We start from the raw sequence: 17,546 nt of genomic DNA on the forward strand, positions 1-17,546 counted from the left end.
TCCAGTGTGTGTGTGTCCGGTGTGTGTTTCCTTTTTGTGTGTGTGTGTGTCCAGTGTGTGTGTCCAGTGTGTGTGTGTGTGTGTGTGTGTGTGTGTGTGTGTCCAGTGTGTGTGTGTGTCCAGTGTGTGCGTGTGTGTCCAGTGTTTGTGTGTGTGTTTTTGTGTGTGTGTCCAGTGTGTGTGTGTGTGTGTGTTTCCAGTGTGTGTGGGTCGAGTGTGTGTGTGTGTGGGTCCAGTGTGTGTGGGTCCAGTGTGTGTGTGTCCGGTGTGTGTTTCCTTTTTGTGTGTGTGTGTGTCCAGTGTGTGTGTCCAGTGTGTGTGTGTGTGTGTGTCCAGTATGTGTGTGTCCAGTGTGTGTGTGTGTGTCCAGTGTTTGTGTCTGTGTGTGTCCAGTGTGTGTGTGTGTTTGTGTCCAGTGTGTGTGTGTGTGTGTGTGTGTGTGTGTGTGTGTAAGTGGGTCCTGTGTTGTGTGTGTTTGTGTCCAGTGTGTGTGTGTGTGTGTGTGTGTGTGTGTGTGTGTGTGTGTGTGTGTGTGTGTGTGTGTGTGTGTGGGTCCAGTGTGTGTGTTTGTCCAGTGTGTGTACTGTATTGGACACATACACACACACACACTGGACCCCCACACACACTGGACACACACACACACACACACACACACACACACACTGGACACACACACAAAAACACACACACAAACACTGGACACACACACACTGGACACACACACACACACACAGGACCCATGCACTGGACAGGAGAAGGACATCGCATAACTTTGTCCAAGTGGTGGTCAGAATGTTTGTCTTAACTAGCCTGATAACTCCAACATGTCTGATATGAACATTGACATAAACCCTCTACATACTTGAGTTTCTCCAGTCTGCAGTGTGGATCCTCCAGTCCAGCAGAGAGCAGTCTGACTCCTGAGTCTCCTGGGTGATTGTAGCTCAGGTCCAGCTCTCTCAGGTGTGAGGGGTTTGAATTCAGAGCTGAGACCAGATAAGTACAGCCTTCCTCTGTGACTAGACAGCCTGACAGCCTGCAAAGAGTCAAATCATATTAAAACCACACTGCTATTCTTTGGTGGTCAAAATAGTGGCAGTATATTTTTTCAACATATTCAGATACATCAGTGTCCTGAAACCTGCCATATATATCATTATTAGACAAAAATCATAATATTGTGTGAAAAATGTATATTAAAATGTATATTACGAATATTTGAGTAGACTGACCAGAGCAGTTTAAAAAGCAGTATCAGTCAAAAGACAGACAGTGAGGTATCAGATTTAGATTGTATTGAGTATACAGTCCACACCATATCTATTTTGATAGTGAAGATAACATTTTAAATGTGGCTCTGTACTCCAACATTTTGGATTTGAGATCAGATGTTTTATATGAGGTGACAGTATATAATGTCACCTTTTATTTGAGGGTATTTTAATACATATCTGTTTCACCATTTAGAAATGAAAGCACTTTATGTATCTAGTCCCTCCATTTGACGAAGTCAAACGTATTCTGACCATTTCACTTATAATTCATTAAAGTTGTCAAAAGTTGAGTATTTGGTTGTGAACTCATTGGTTGTATTTGCTGTTTGTTTTGGGTTATGTTTTGTTCAATAGTAACTGAATGGTGGATGATGACTGGAGTAATTTTCTGTCTAAGTGAGTAGATAACATGTTTCTAGACACTACTAAATTAATCCTGATGATGCCATGATTAATAAAAATCATGAATGAATCATGAATAATAATGAGTGAGAAAGTTACAGAGGCTACAACAAAACATGCTAACCTCTCACCATTACCAATAACAGAGGGGGTATGATCCTTGTTCCTCTGTAACTTTCTCATTCATCATCATTCACTATTCATTCATGATTATTCATAATCATGGTAGCATCCACATGAATGCAGAAGTGTTCAGAAACATCTTCTATTCTTACTTACAATACAAGTGAAGTGACTCCAAAATGACAGGACATTATTCACCATTCAGTTTCTATTAGGAAAAACATAATCTAAAACACAACCAAAACAAACTGCAAATGCATTCAACAAGTTTGTAGAATCACAAGCTTGATTGTCACGCCCTGGCTCTGGGACTCTGTTATGTTGAGCCAGGGTGTGTAGTTTCTATGGGTTGCTATGTTTTCTAGGTTCTTTATCTAGCTCATGTGTTTCTGTGTTGGCCGGGGTGGTTCTCAATCAGAGGCAACGAGTATCAGCTGTTGCTTGTTGTCTCTGATTGGGAGCTATACTTAGGCAGCCTGTTTTCCACAGTGTATTGTGGATCTTGTTCCGTGTATGGTTTGTGTCTGTTACCTAGTACTTCACGTATCGTTTTGTTCGTGTGGTACTCTAATAAATATAAGTATGTACGCATATCACGCTGCGCCTTGGTCCACTTCCTCCTACGATCGTGACATTGATGTAATCACTGCAGGTAAGGAATATGGGACCAAATACTAAACTTAAGACTACTTTAATACAATATAAGTGAATATGTCCAAATTATTACGACTTTTTCAAATGGAAGAACTAGACACAAAGTGCTTTCATATCTAAACAGTAACACAGAAATGTATGAAAATACCCTCAAATAAAAGGTGACATTCTGTACTGTCGCCTAATATGAAACATTCTATCTCAAAATTCAAAATGCTGGAGCATAGCACCAAATGTAAAACTGTAAGCTTCACTGTCCAAACACATATGGTGTGGACTATGTGTGCCTGGTAAACACATGTGGATCTGGTGAACAGTTATCACTTGTTGACCAACTACAGGAATACTGACCTCAGAGTCTCCAGTTTACAGTGGGGATTCCCCAATCCAGCAGAGAGCAGCTTCACTCCTGAATCCTTCAGGTCATTGTTACTCAGATCCAGCTCTCTCAGGTGTGAGGGGTTTGACTTCAGAGCTGAGACCAGAGAAGCACAGCCTTCCTCTGTGAGTCCACAGCCTGACAGCCTGCAAAGAGATCATCATGATTTCACAAACTGTTAATTTAACACCAGTAGTGTAGAAGGACAATGGCAGATGCATTTGGTTTATTCTCTTAAACAACATATAGATTGATCTTCTGTCTCCTAGAATAGTATGGTCATAATGTTATACTAATGTGAACATCAATGCAGTGATTCAATATGTTTTTCAATAGAATATTATATACATATTATAATACATATATTTCTCTAAACTGAATATTTCTTCCTGATGATTAGTACTTAAATGTCATTTTATGTACTCACAGAGCAGCTCTGGAGGCTTTGACCACTGGCAGCAGCCTCAGAAGACCTTCCTCTGATCTGGAGTATTTCTTCAGGTCAAACACATCCAGCTCCTTTTCTGAAGTCAGCAACACAAAGACCAGAGCTGACCACTGTGCAGGTGACAGTTCTTCTTCTGAGAGACTTCCTGAGCTCAGGTAGCTTTGGATCTCCTCCACTAGAGAATGGTCATTCAGTTCATTCAGACAGTGGAACAGATTGATGCACCTCTCTGGAGAGGGATTTTCCCTGATCTTCTCCTTGATGTACTTGACTGTTTCTTCATGGCTCTGTGAGCTGCTTCTTGTCTTTGTCAGTAGACCTCATAAGTGCTTCTGATTGGACTCCAGTGAGAGACCCAGAAGGAAGCGGAGGAAAAGGTCCAGGTTTCCTGTCTCACTTTGTAAGGCTTTATCCACAGCACTCTTGTAGACAGTAACTTTACGCTTGTGTCTGATCCTCACAGAAAAGTTCATGGACGTTGATTGAGGTTCATCCATTAGATTCTCATTGTTGTTGATGAATGAGAGGAACACATATACAGCAGCCAGAAACTCCTGAATGCTCAGATGCACGAAGCAGTACACCTTGTCCTGGTACAGCACACATTCCTCTTTAAAGATCTGTGTGCACAATCCTGAGTACACTGAGGCTTCATTGACATCAATGCCAGCCGCGTTCAGGTCTTCTTCATAGAAAATCAGATTGCCATTCACAAGCTGTTGAAAAGCCAGTTTTCCCAGTGACAGAATGCTCTCTTTATTCCAGTGTGGGCCTGTCTCTTCTTTCCCAAGATATTTTTCATTATTCTGTTTGGTATGAAACTCCACAAGGTGTGTGTACATCTCAGTCAGAGTCTTTGGCATCTCTTCTCTCTTATGTTTCAGCATGTGTTCAAGGACTGTTGCAGAAATCCAACAGAAGACTGGAATGTGGCACATGATGTGGAGGCTCCTTGATGTCTTTATGTGTGAGATGATTCTGCTGGCCAGGTCCTCATCACTGAATCTCTTCCTGAAGTACTCCTCCTTCTGTGGGTCATTGAACCCTCGTACCTCAGTCACCTGGTCAACACACCCTGAAGGGATCTGATTGGCTGCTGCAGGTCGGGTAGTTATCCAGAAGAGAGCAGAGGGAAGCAGATTTCCCTTGATGAGATTTGTCAGCAGAACATCCACTGAGGTTGACTCTGTGACATCACAACAGATCTTGTTCTTCTGGAAGTCTAGGGGCAGTCGGCACTCATCCAGACCATCAAAGATTAACAGAACTTTGTACTTGTCGTAGTTGGAGATTCTTGATTCTTTGGTTTCCATTGAGAAGTGATTGAGAAGTTCAATCAAAGTGTGTTTTTCTTTTTTCATCAAATTCAGCTCCCGAAAAGGGAATGAAAATACAAATTGGACATCCTGATTTGCTTTTCCTTCAGCCCAGTCCAGAATGAACTTCTGCACAGAGACTGTTTTTCCAATGCCAGCGACTCCCTTTGTCAGCACAGTTCTGATAAGTTTGTCTTGTCCAGTTAAGGGTTTGAAGATGTCGTTACATTTGATTGCAGTCTCTGGTCTTGCTTGTTTCCTGGTTGTTGTCTCAATCTGTCTCAGCTCATGTTCATTATTGACCTCTCCTGTTCCACCCTCTGTGATGTAGAGCTCTGTGTAGATCTTATTGAGAAGTGTTGGGTTTCCTTGTTTAGCGATCCCCTCAAATACACATTGAAACTTCTTCTTTAGATTAGATTTGAGTTCACGTTGGCAAATCACAGCAAGCTCATCTGAATGAAGAAATAACAAAGAGGATATTAATATTACGCCTGTTTTAATGCCTACATTATTGTAAGTCTGTGTTATAAAGTTTAAAATGTAATCATGTATTCTCTTAACTGTCTGTATAAATGTGTAAATGTTTTCATAATGCATTACACACTGGTGTGACTGATTATATAATTATTGGTTCTCTCTCTCTTCTGTCTAAATTAATCACCACAATACATCCCTGCTGCTACTTAATGAGGTCACTAGGTGTTGTGTTAAGGCTGCTACAATATCATTGAGTTACACAGCTACTTTAGCTACAGCTTTTAAATGTTCTAAAACAGCATTCAACATGAGGCAGACAGCTCTTACTTTTCTCCAGTGTGTCAGCAAGCTCCTTCTGGTTCATTTTCCTCAGGACGTGCAGTGTGATCTTCAGAGCCCCCTTTCTGGCACTGCTCTCCTGCTTCTCATCTTCAGCATCTACCACTTCCTTATCCTGCTTCTGACTCTCAAAGCCTTCTGGGAGTTCTGGACTAGGAATCCTCTTGAACATATTCAGCTCGTTCTTCACAAATGTTATAATATTCTCTTCAAGCAACTGAAATAAATCAAGTAAATAAGTTAAGCAAGAGACTAAATGCTTTCTCATTAACACATTGATGAATGATTGACAGATCAACTTTACTTGAGGTAAACAAAAACAAATGTACATAACAGGACCACATACACTGAATATGGAGGCCAGGTCTGTTTGATGACTCTGGGAAGACTGACCACTGAGAATCTCTGACTCTGATCTCTCCTGTTGGTTTCTGTGGACAAAACATGAGATTACATTTTCTCATTCAGGGAGTGCACACACACACACACACACACACACACACACACACAGGGAGGGAATATTGTGTTTGTTTAATATTGTTTCAGGACTATGAAAATGGAAAAAAGTATTAGCCTATGGATTATGAAAACAACAAAAATAAATGGTAAAATGGGAGAGGAGAAATGACTAGAGACAGTGTTGTTTAACTCACTGACCATGACCCATGAGTTCTTCTTACCTTTGTTCACTAAAAAAGTCTCCCTCTCCGAAGGATATAGGACGACGCATAGACCAGTCACTCTTCATGGACACACAGCTGGGTACAGGGGAGGCTGGTCTCTCCTGCTTGATTGGGCTTCAACACAACAGAGACAAACATTACATCTCTCATCTACTCTGAGCTCAGATGGGGAAACATAAGAAGAGTTTCATTCCAAAACGCTATATATCCATTTTCAGGAATGTTGGTAAATTAGCTTCTATTGTTTAAAGAAATGATGAAAGAGATTGGTGTGTTTTTTCACTATCTAATCATGGTATGGGGTTGTTCAATGACAGACATGTATTTGTTTAAAATCTATCACTTGATGGTTTCACTTCAGAGAGACAGATAATCATGTTTTTTTGCACAATGCTATATATATCTGCCTCACTCTCAGAGAAATAAGTAGTACTGCTAGGTTTTATACAGTCAAATGTGGCCGACCGGCTCGATTCGATCTTATGTAGCAAAATTTGAAATTGTGTTTTTTACATTGGATAACAGTAGAGACTCAGCTAGAAAAAGGTATATCATACACTACAGTTGAGGAACAATGGGAAAGTAATTCTACTTTGAAAGATGATAAACTTGTAACCTCAATTTTGAGAAAATGGCCTTTGAATGTTTTGGTTCACCTACTGGAGAGCTCTTCTTTATCTACAGTGGTATTACTTTGGCAGATAATGTCACCCATCTAAATAAAAAGTTTTTTAAATATATATAGTTAACTAAATGTATGGTGTTTTTGGTTTATGTCAGTTTCATTGTTTGTTAGGCTATAAATTGTTATTTTATGGTTGTAAGTGGTAAAATGAACTAGAAAATGTCATATTTTGCAATTCTGTGTAATTACTACTTTAGTAAGGATATACTTTATTCAGTACTACTGCAGTTGCTAAATAATTCCAATAGATGGCAGCGTAAGACCATGAATGACATTTCAGAAAGTTAGTTTAGTTTTCTCCCTGGATACACCACCACTCCCCCTCACAGGAAAACTCCTGGACACGCTTTTTACTGTCCCTTTCCACACTGCTAACGCAAGAGGAACGACTGAAAAAGCATTTAACACATCACTGTAAAATAATATAATGATGATTCATGTTTATTATTACCTGTTTTTATGCTCATGTTTTGAAATTATACTTAATTACTATAACGATTATCAATAAGCCTGAACATTAATTTAGTCACCTCTGGTCGAGAAAAACGTATTTTCCTAGTACATTCGTTGTCAGATTCATCAACCAGCAGCAAGCACACTGCCTTCTAGCACAAGCGAGGGGCATGTTGAGGTACATTTGCTAACCGCGAGGGTTGCATGATGTAATTTATTGGTGGGCTGGAAGACACACTCTTGTCTTATCTATTCCGAGGTTGTTTAATCGCAATATTAGATATTTAAAAATGCATGTATACTAGGGTTGAGGTTGGAGCATCTGACTAGTGATTATTTACCAGGGGTTCAACACCTGCTATAGTCACTATTTAATTGCTCTTCCAAAAGCATCACAGGCCTAATACGAGATATAAAGCTAACTAAAGTAACGAGTGACCATTTTAGAAAATCATGGGACACATAGTATTTGGTTGCATGCTATTTTATGTCAATCATATTGCTGCTTGTAGCCTATAACTGATGCTTCGTGGTCTTATGCTGCCATCTATTGGGAATATTTAGCAATTAAAAGTTATTAATTCAAGTACAGACATTGGTGAGGCAGCTGAGAAATAAAGTGTATTAGATCAGTCTCAAACCTGCCCCACGCCAATTGCTGGACTTTCACACAGAGGTTACTAGGTCACCCAGTTCAAACCACATTTGAAAAATAAAACAAATGTGTCTTATTTATCAAGTGTTCTGTCTTGCAATTATACATATAATAAAAAATAAAAAAATAATCAAAATGCTATTTAATACTACAATTGTATTTACTAAGATAATATTATTACTAAAATAGTTTCTAAAAGTGTTCTAGGCTACCATACCCTAGAATTAGGGGTTAGGGTTACGGCTAAAATAGGTTATAAGTAGGGTAAGAGTTTCTGTATAGCACTTTGTGACATCTGCTGGTGTAAAGAGGGCTTCATAAATACATTTGATTGATTGTTAGGTTTATGGTTTATATGGCAAAAAAACAGTATGGGTTTATGGCACTCTTGCTCCTCCTTGTGGCCGAATATGGGTACTACATAACTCATTAATGACACTTGCTAGGCTCATAATCTGAGGTAGCAACTGCGTCAGATCTACAAATCCATTAGCTAGACAACCCGATTAGACAACAATCACCCCATTATACCCATTTGGTTTGCAACTCAGTGAACCTGCGCAGCATTCGCTCAATTTGATGCCTAGGAACGAATATTTCGATGCATATCAAATTACCCAGCAGCCTTTTAGAAACAACAAGTCCTCAAAGAAAAGGTTATTTCTTAATTAAAACATTTATTCTGACTGTTTAAATCGCCCACAGCTTGAAAAAGAGGACAGGGACATGCGTTTTATTTAGATTGTACACATTTTTCTTAAAACAAATATGGTTAACCATGACCAGAAAATGTTTAATGTTTGATGGCTATCCGCCAGCAATCGCCTCTTAAACTGTCTCACCTCACTATTGGAGATTACAACGTACTCAGGTGAACAGTGTGCGCGCTCACCAAGTAGCTGTAACCTTGTTAATAATAAGTTACTGGAGGTAAATCTACAGGGTTAACGCTCACCAAGTAGCCGTAACCTTGTTAATAATAAGTTACCTGAGGTAAACATAAAGGGTTAATGCTCACCAAGTAGCCGTAACCTTGTTAATAATAAGTTACCTGAGGTAAACCTACAGGGTTAACGCTCACCAAGTAGCCGTAACCTTGTTAATAATAAGTTACCTGAGGTAAACATAAAGGGTTAATGCTCACCAAGTAGCCGTAACCTTGTTAATAATAAGTTACCTGAGGTAAACCTACAGGGTTAACGCTCACCAAGTAGCCGTAACCTTGTTAATAATAAGTTACCTGAGGTAAACCTACAGGGTTAACGCTCACCAAGTGGCCGTAACCTTGTTAATAATAAGTTACCTGAGGTAAACCTACAGGGTTAACGCAGGCAGGTCTCATTGATAACAATAGTGAAGCTGGCATTGTGACGCAGAACAATGGACTGGGAATAGAACGTTCTGAAGGCGAGTCGGTGTCACGGAGCTCAATAGAACTAATAGGAGCTGGTAGGGTGAAAAATGCCCTAACATAAGGCCTGTTTTTTCGCGATTACTTCATAACTAGGGACAGAAGGTAATATTATGAAACTGGGCTCCATGGCGGATGCAATTAACTAATTTAATCAGAAATAAATGTTGTAAAAAATGTAACTTGAGGCGCCCCGAAAATAATAAAGTTCAGTCCTTGGACACAGAGGGGTTAAACACTAAAGTTACCGTCCATCTAGTGAAGAGAGGAGAACCGGACAGAGGGATGGTAGGTAGCCAGCATCCGTCAACGAGAGAGGGAGAAGCCCACCACGGTATTTAACAGGTGGAAGAAACAACCAGGGAGCTCCATCGGTCCACAAGAAATGCAGGCAGCCGGTGATGATGTAGTGGTAGCTAGGATAACTAGGATGCTGCTGGTAAAGAGTAGCTAGCTTAGCTAGCTGTACCGACTAGCTTGGATAGCTAGCAGGTCGTTCGTCTGTCCCTCGAGGATGATGACGAACCCGTTGAACCACACAATTAAACAAGGATAGCGAGTGAAAAGGATCTGGCTACACTCATACTGTCACTGACCATTAAGCAAAAAAGCAAATTGAACAATAAACTTCGGTGTCTCAACACTGTAACGAACTCCGTCGTTATTTCTCAACATCACCTCAGACCATCTGCGCGTAACTGGACAATATGCTTGGCGCCAAACCGTACGTGGATGCGGACAGTTCTGTACGGGGACGCGGACAGTTCCAGAACGCGGACATGAGCAGTGCAACACAATAAACTAAACCCAGTCTTTACAGTGGCTTACATTAATAATATTCATTTTTCATTATGTAAAACAAAATGATTCGTTTTTTAAAACAATGTTTTGAGATCTTGGCCCATATCCAAAAAGCGTCTCAGAGTAAAAAATGTGCCGTATATGTGCTGAGAATAAAGCCGTTTTAGTCCTACTCTTATGGGTATAAATTAAAGCTATGCATGAAGCCTCTTTATTCATAAGTGTCCCACCTAGTTGGCTGATATTTAGGACACCTCATGAGCTGTACTAACCAGTTAAGAGGTACCAGCAGGTGTCTTGATAATAGAAACATGCAGCGAGTCAGTGGTTCCTGTGCAACATGTAATTGCTTTGGAGCAGTGGTGACGTGTCATTCAGGGCAGAGCCCCACCTGTTTAGCAGATGCTCTTACCCAGAGCGATTTACAGTAAGTGCATTCATCTTAAGATAGCTAGGTGAGACAACCAGATAATACAGTCAAATATACCGGATACGAACATTCCATTTCAGCTAAACAATGGATATATAGCGTTTTGCAATAAAAATAATAATAATTATACACATCTAAAATCTATTAATTAAACATCTGAGAACAGTAATATTGAAGGTTAAGCAACCATAAGTAACCATTTCTGATTAAATAACACGTGAAAAATTATGGAAATAGCATTTAGGAAATACACTCTTAATAATTCTTAAACAAAATTGTCATCTCACCTCTTATCTTTGGTGTCATGTTCCCCAGAGAGACACATTTTAGAGGCAGGGCCCCCCTCCTCTCTCTCCCCAGAGAGACTCATTTTAGAGGCAGGGACCCCCTCCTCTCTCTCCCCAGAGAGACTCATTTTAGAGAACTGACCCCTAAACAGAGATCCAACATGTTGGTTGTAGTCAACACAGTAATTCTTGAATGTGAATTGTTATCATTTATTAATCATCTCTTATAAAACATTTACTAACAGACATATCAAAACAGTCAGGTGATTTAATGCAATCACATGAAGATGTAGTTGTGACATCTCTTCTCCATGGTAACTGTCAATAATAATAATAAGTCACTGTTTGTTAAGGTAGTTATAGACAGTGCAACAACACAAGGCCATGTCTCACACTTATTTGTATTCATTAAAAGTCAGCCATTTATTATCTTTGAATCTGTTCTTTTCTAAACGTATCTGAGAATGTAGAGAGAAGGGCTAAAACAGGCTTGATTGATCAGGGGGTGATCAGTGATCTATACAGAAAGGCTATACCTCAGCCAGTGGCGACCTGTCATTCTGTTTTGCATGTTATTGTGGTTATTGTCACATATCAGTTTGCTAACAATGTAAAAATATATACATTACCGGTCAAAAGTTTTAGACCACATACTCATTCAAGGGTTTTTCTATATTTTTTACTATTTTCTACATTGTAGAATAATAGTGAAGACATCAAAACTATGAAATAAAACATATGGTATCATGTAGTAACCAAAAAAGTGTTTAACAAATCAAAATATATTTTATATTTGAGATTCTTCAAATAGCCACCCTTTGCCTTGATGACAGCTTTGCACACTCTTGGCATTCTCTCAACCAGCGACCCGTCATTCAGGGCAGGTGGCCTTTCCTGTTTTGCATGTTATTGTGGCATTAATATATGTCACATATCAGTTTGCAAACAATGTAAAAAAAAATATATATATCATTGCGTTAATAAAGCTGCATACAAACATGGTCTCTTTTTTGCTTTCTTGAGTAAGGCAGCTCCAAAATGCAGGTGTTTCAGCCTAGCTCAGTGCTTTCTGTGGTGGTGGGGCAGCCAGCGGAAAATACAGAGCGCTGCTTCGTATTTGGCTCAGTGTTCTGTCACCCATGGGGACACTACATCACCGCCAAGTCTAAGGGTAGAGCTAGAAAATTGAAAATTCAAGCCCCCTGGGTTCTGCCATAGAGTTACATTAGAAGTGCCCATCCAAGAAGGTCATTTGCCACAGATAAAATGACATCAAATCACATCATATCTACAGTAGCTTTGATTGGACTGATCATGTCAACATTATACTTTCAAAATCTTAGCCAGCAGTCATCATCATGAATCAAGTCGACAATCTACAGGCAAATCCTTTTTAATCCTTATCATATGAAGATAAATAATAAAGAGAAATGATAGGACAGCTGTTGGGACTCTGCTGTTGGGACTCTGCTGTTGGGACTCTGCTGTTGGGACTCTGCTGTCGGGACTCTGCTGTTGGGACTCTGCTGTTGGGACTCTGCTGTCGGGACTCTGCTGTCGGGACTCTGCTGTCGGGACTCTGCTGTTGGGACTCTGCTGTTGGGACTCTGCTTTATGTAGGCCCTAACAGTTTGTGGGCACCGTTTGTCACCGTTATAGTGCAATGAATGTATTGTTTAGTGTTGTGTTGTGGAGTGGCTTTGCTGGCATGCATCCCCCTTTATTTATGTTTTGCCCCACCAAGATTGACATGCTAAAATCACCACTGACCTCAGCTATATCCTAGATGACCAGCCTAAACCTGTTCAGATCAGTTCCCATAACGTTATAACAGTAACAGTAGCAGGAGCCTAGTCCTGATACAGATGGAGGTCTATACCTCAGCTATAGCCTACATATCCTAGATGACCAGCCTAAACCTGTTCAGATCAGTTCCCATAACGTTATAGACCTAACAGTAGCAGGACAGAGCTTGTAGCCTAGGCAGGGTATTTTACACACCATTTCAAACGGAGACCATCAGGTTTGTCAGCATGATAAGTGATCATAGCTCAAACCTACTCTGACTATTGAATGTCTGAAGTCGACCTAACCTTGTAATAGTTTGTAGTTTAGCCTTACCAGGGTCTGCCCGTCTTTCCTACATATCAACACATTTATCCGACTTCTAATGTTAACGAGAAATACGTGCCACAGTTTCAACAGCCATTGTGTAACTGCGTAGGCTACACACTTACTTTCACGTTCATATGAGGAAATCACATCACTTCTTACAGTCGCTGGTGCAGCCGCCTGTTCTCTTGCAGATAAAGTAGCTTTTATAGGTGACTCATTCAACCAGCCTAAACAACAGTAAATAAAATATGTCAAATGGTCAAAAGTCAATCCTGATATAGCCATGTACATCAAAGAGAGGTGTATTGCTACAGATGTAGGATCTTAATTTTAGCCAGTTTGCTACAGCAGGAAAATAATCCTGCAGCAACAGGACATCTGAATTATTATGTGGATGATAATGAATGATTAATTTTATAATAGAAAAGTGCAATTGATCATCTTCAGAAACCTTTTTAAAGCTTAAATACACTCAAATACACTACAAGTTTTAGTTATGCTCCAACATATTATTCCTTTATACCCAATTGATAAAGGAATAATATGCCATTTAGCAGACGATTTTATCCAAAGCGACTTACAGTCATGCGTGCATACATTTTTTGTATGTAATTAAAGATCCTACATCTGTAGAGAGATTATGTTTTTATCTAAATAAGGCAGTTTGAGTTATTAGCAATAACGTTGCAACTGTCAGCTGCTGTAAACCTATGTGATTGGATGTTATAGACCCCCATCTGAACAGTTTCTTTCCCCATGCTGTGGCCCTCACCAACTGGCCATCTGGTCCATAGAGACTAAAGTACTATACACTCTATGCTGCTCACCACATCAAGCCATCTCTGAACTGTACACTACCATCTGGTCCATAGAGACTAAAGGACTATACACTCTATGCTGCTCACCACATCAAGCCATCTCTGAACTGTACACTACCATCTGGTCCATAGAGACTAAAGGACTATACACTCTATGCTGCACACCACATCAAGTCATCTCTGAACTGTACACTAAATAACTGAACTATACTGCATTAGCACTCTGTTCATCTCTCTTAGATATATTTATACTGGTACTGTACATGTGGACATCCACCGTATACCAACTGTATTCCCACTGTACTGTATATCTGTATACCAACTGTATTCCCACTGTACTGTATATCTGTATATCAACTGTATTCCCACAGTACTGTATATCTGTATATCAACTGTATTCCCACAGTACTGTATATCTGTATATCAACTGTATTCCCACTGTACTGTATATCTGTATATCAACTGTATTCCCACTGTACTGTATATCTGTATACCAACTGTATTCCCACTGTACTGTATATCTGTTTACCAACTGTATTCCCACTGTACTGTATATCTGTATACCAACTATATACCCACTGTACTGTATATCTGTATATCCACTGTTCATTCTCTTATAGCTCTATGCTCACTCTTCCTAGTTGTATAATGTTGTACAGACATTTGTGTAAACTCTTATGTCTGTATTCTGTCTCTAAATGTTGTCTATCACTATCACCATGTAGAATTATGTGTACAGATGTAGGATCTTAAGTTGATCACCCTCCACTGCAGAATAACTTTCCCGCAATGCAGGAAATGTAAAACTTGTAGTGTATTTGAGGTTTTAAAAGGCTTCTGAAGTTTGTAATTTCCACTTAGAAATGCCAGACTTGAGTTTCGCTTAATAAAAATGTATCAACCGCTACAAAAATGTCCATTAATTATAATTCACATAATAATTCACATTTCCTGTTGCTGCAGGAATATTTTCCTGCTGTAGCAAACTGGCTCAAATTAAGATCCTACATATGTATGTGCAAATGTACTTGGTGAATAAAGGTGATTCTGATTCTGCAAAGGTTGAGTCTCTAGATTCCCTTGTTGCTCTGGGGAAATAATGAAATGGCTGTCATAGTGATTTAAACTGGGACTGGTTATCTCCAAACTCTGAGGCCATGTCATTTGTTATATTTCACCCAATTGATAAAGGAAGCTAGAAGGATGAACCCAGAAGACAACTCTAAATCAACACTTACTGATATTATCCTAAAATCCTTTCACTCATATTGTTGTGTCTCTTTGTTCAACGGACGTCGGGTAGCCTGTGATATTAATATTGTATCAAACAGCGGGGCAGGGCAGTGAACCCAGGTCGCTGGCGAAAAAGGCAAACACCCTAAGCATCGCAGCAATAGGGTTAAACCTAATTATAACCTGTCTCACACTGCCCCCTATAAAAGCAATTCCCGTGCTTCGACTACTCAGACCCCTCAAACATCCAGGCCATGCATTCGGATTGCCTCACAGACACCATACTACTTCTGACACCAATGTAGCAAACAGCGGGGCAGGGAAGCGAACCCAGGTTGCATGTGTAAAAGGCAAACAACCTACGCATCGCGCCATTGGCGCCAACTGGGTTACTTGGTTGGAATTGTGACGTGATTCATTTAGCGAGGATCACTACACTATAGTGGAACTATGATACAATTACAGTTATCATATGAAATGTTAAATGTAGAACTATAATATATAAATATATTGAATTTTGACTTGACCATGTTCAGTTAGCGTCATTTTGTATGATTAGACTGACACAAACCTGTCTCAGTAGAAGTAGACTGTTAGGTCTGAGTGTTTTTCTTCCATTCACTGTACTAAAATTACACCATACATTTAATCTCTCTACACACTTTACAATCATTCCTGGCATGATTCTCACCTTGTAGCCTGAATTTACAACCAGAACATGTCAAGTCATTGAGATATCTACTGTTCTGCTGAGAGAGCACCTTCGTGATGACTAGCGCTCTGTATATTCTAATAGATGAGGCCTGAGCTGGAATGTGAAGCTAACTGAAGCTAACTTTAGAAAACCAGTACATCTAGCTTGCATCATAGTCCACCCCTCAGGCTAAGTTCAGGTTTCAGCATCAGGCAGACATCAACAGCCGAGTTGAAGTCTACAACCTGGGTAGTATTCATTAGTTTACACCGCAGCCAACAGTTTTAAAATGTTGCATAAACAGTTTACTCCAAACGCTGTACAAGGTGACCTAAACAGTTTATGTTGCCAAACGTTTTGCTACAGTGGGCACTAATGAACACACACAACCTGTTTTGAGGAAGTGTAAGTTGTTGTTAGTCTTTCCACAGTATTTATTAGTCTCTCTTTCACACAACACACCTTCCTGAGTGAAAAGAGTTAACAGTAGATTAGAAAGAGAAAATGTTGTTGCTTGTTGTGTTTTAAGCCTGTTTTGAGAAGACAAGTCTATAGACCTATGATACAGTACACTCCTAGAAAAAAGAGTTCCAAAAGGGTCCTCTGGCTGTCCCCATAGGAGAACGATTTTGGGTTCCAGGTAGAACCCTTCTGACTTCCATGTAGAACCCTCTGTGGAAAGGATTCTTCATGGAACCCAAAAGGGTTCTACCTAGGACCAAAAAGGGTTCTACAAAGGGTTCTCCTATGGGGACAGCCAAAGAACCCTTTTAGATTCTAGATAGTGTAGGAGCGATCACCCTGGGGCACAGATGGAAACAGAACGGATTCACCCCACGCATCTAATTTATATCCAAAACATTTTAAGGAGAGTAGGCCTATTATAACACTATAACAATATCATCAACTATATGAATACACATAACAATATCATCAACTATATGAATACACATAACAATATCATCAACTATATGAATACACATAACAATTTCATCAACTATATTAATACACATAACAATATCATCAACTATATGAATACACATAACAATATCATCAACTATATTAATACACATAACAATATCATCAACTATATTAATACACATAACAATATCATCAACTATATTAATACACATAACAATATCATCAACTATATGAATACACATAACAATATCATCAACTATATTAATATCATAACAATCGTCGTCTTACCTTTAATATGTCTCTCAATAGAAGTAGAGTCTGGAATGATCATTCGGTGGTGGAAAGTTCCTTTAGTTTGTTCTGCTCATTTCCATATCAGGTTCTACCTGTTCTCTCTCCCACTCCCTGTCTCTTTATAGCTCTTACAATGTGCCTTGGCATACATTCTGAAACTCTATTGGAGGGATGTTTAATCATTCTTCCACGAGAAATTCCATAATTTGGTGTTTTGTTGATGGTGGTGGAAAACACTGTTTCAGGCGCCTCTCCAGAATCTCCCATAAGTGTTCAATTGGGTTGAGACCTGGTGACTGAGACGGCCATGGCACATTGTGAAACATCGGCAAGTTGAGCAGTTTTCGTCACTGAAGCTCCTGCCAAACGTACCCCAAAAATCACAAATCGTTAAGCTCTTCCCGAGGCACTGACTTAATATCCACTAACAGGAATGCTATCAAATTTGTGCACAAAATTTGAGAGAAATAAGCTTTTTGTGCGTTTGGAACATTTCTGGCATATTTTATTTCAGCTCATGAAACATGGGACCAACATTTTACATGTTGCGTTTATATTTTTGTTCAGTATAGATAAAAACACAAAGCTTCCAGCAGAGGTCAGTGCTCTTCTGACACCTGTCATATGGTAGTGTGATGTCCGAAGCTT

General features: G+C 39.6%; 1 pseudogene across 1 annotated transcript; it reads right to left on the reverse strand.

Moving 5' to 3' along the window:
• Positions 1–2,753: 2,753 nt before the first annotated feature.
• LOC311119151 (NLR family CARD domain-containing protein 3-like) lies at positions 2,754–17,257 on the reverse strand (annotated as a pseudogene). Its single transcript has 8 exons — positions 16,893–17,257; positions 13,061–13,165; positions 10,824–10,967; positions 6,099–6,215; positions 5,765–5,849; positions 5,407–5,635; positions 3,263–5,054; positions 2,754–2,981 (listed from the first exon to the last, which is right to left on the reverse strand). The product of its transcript is annotated as an NLR family CARD domain-containing protein 3-like (transcript).
• Between the last annotated feature and the right edge of the window lie 289 nt (positions 17,258–17,546).

The sequence above is a fragment of the Coregonus lavaretus genome (assembly GCF_964263955.1).
Source record: "Coregonus lavaretus genome assembly, contig: HAP1_SCAFFOLD_353, whole genome shotgun sequence".
Classification (NCBI taxonomy): Eukaryota; Metazoa; Chordata; class Actinopteri; order Salmoniformes; family Salmonidae; genus Coregonus; species Coregonus lavaretus.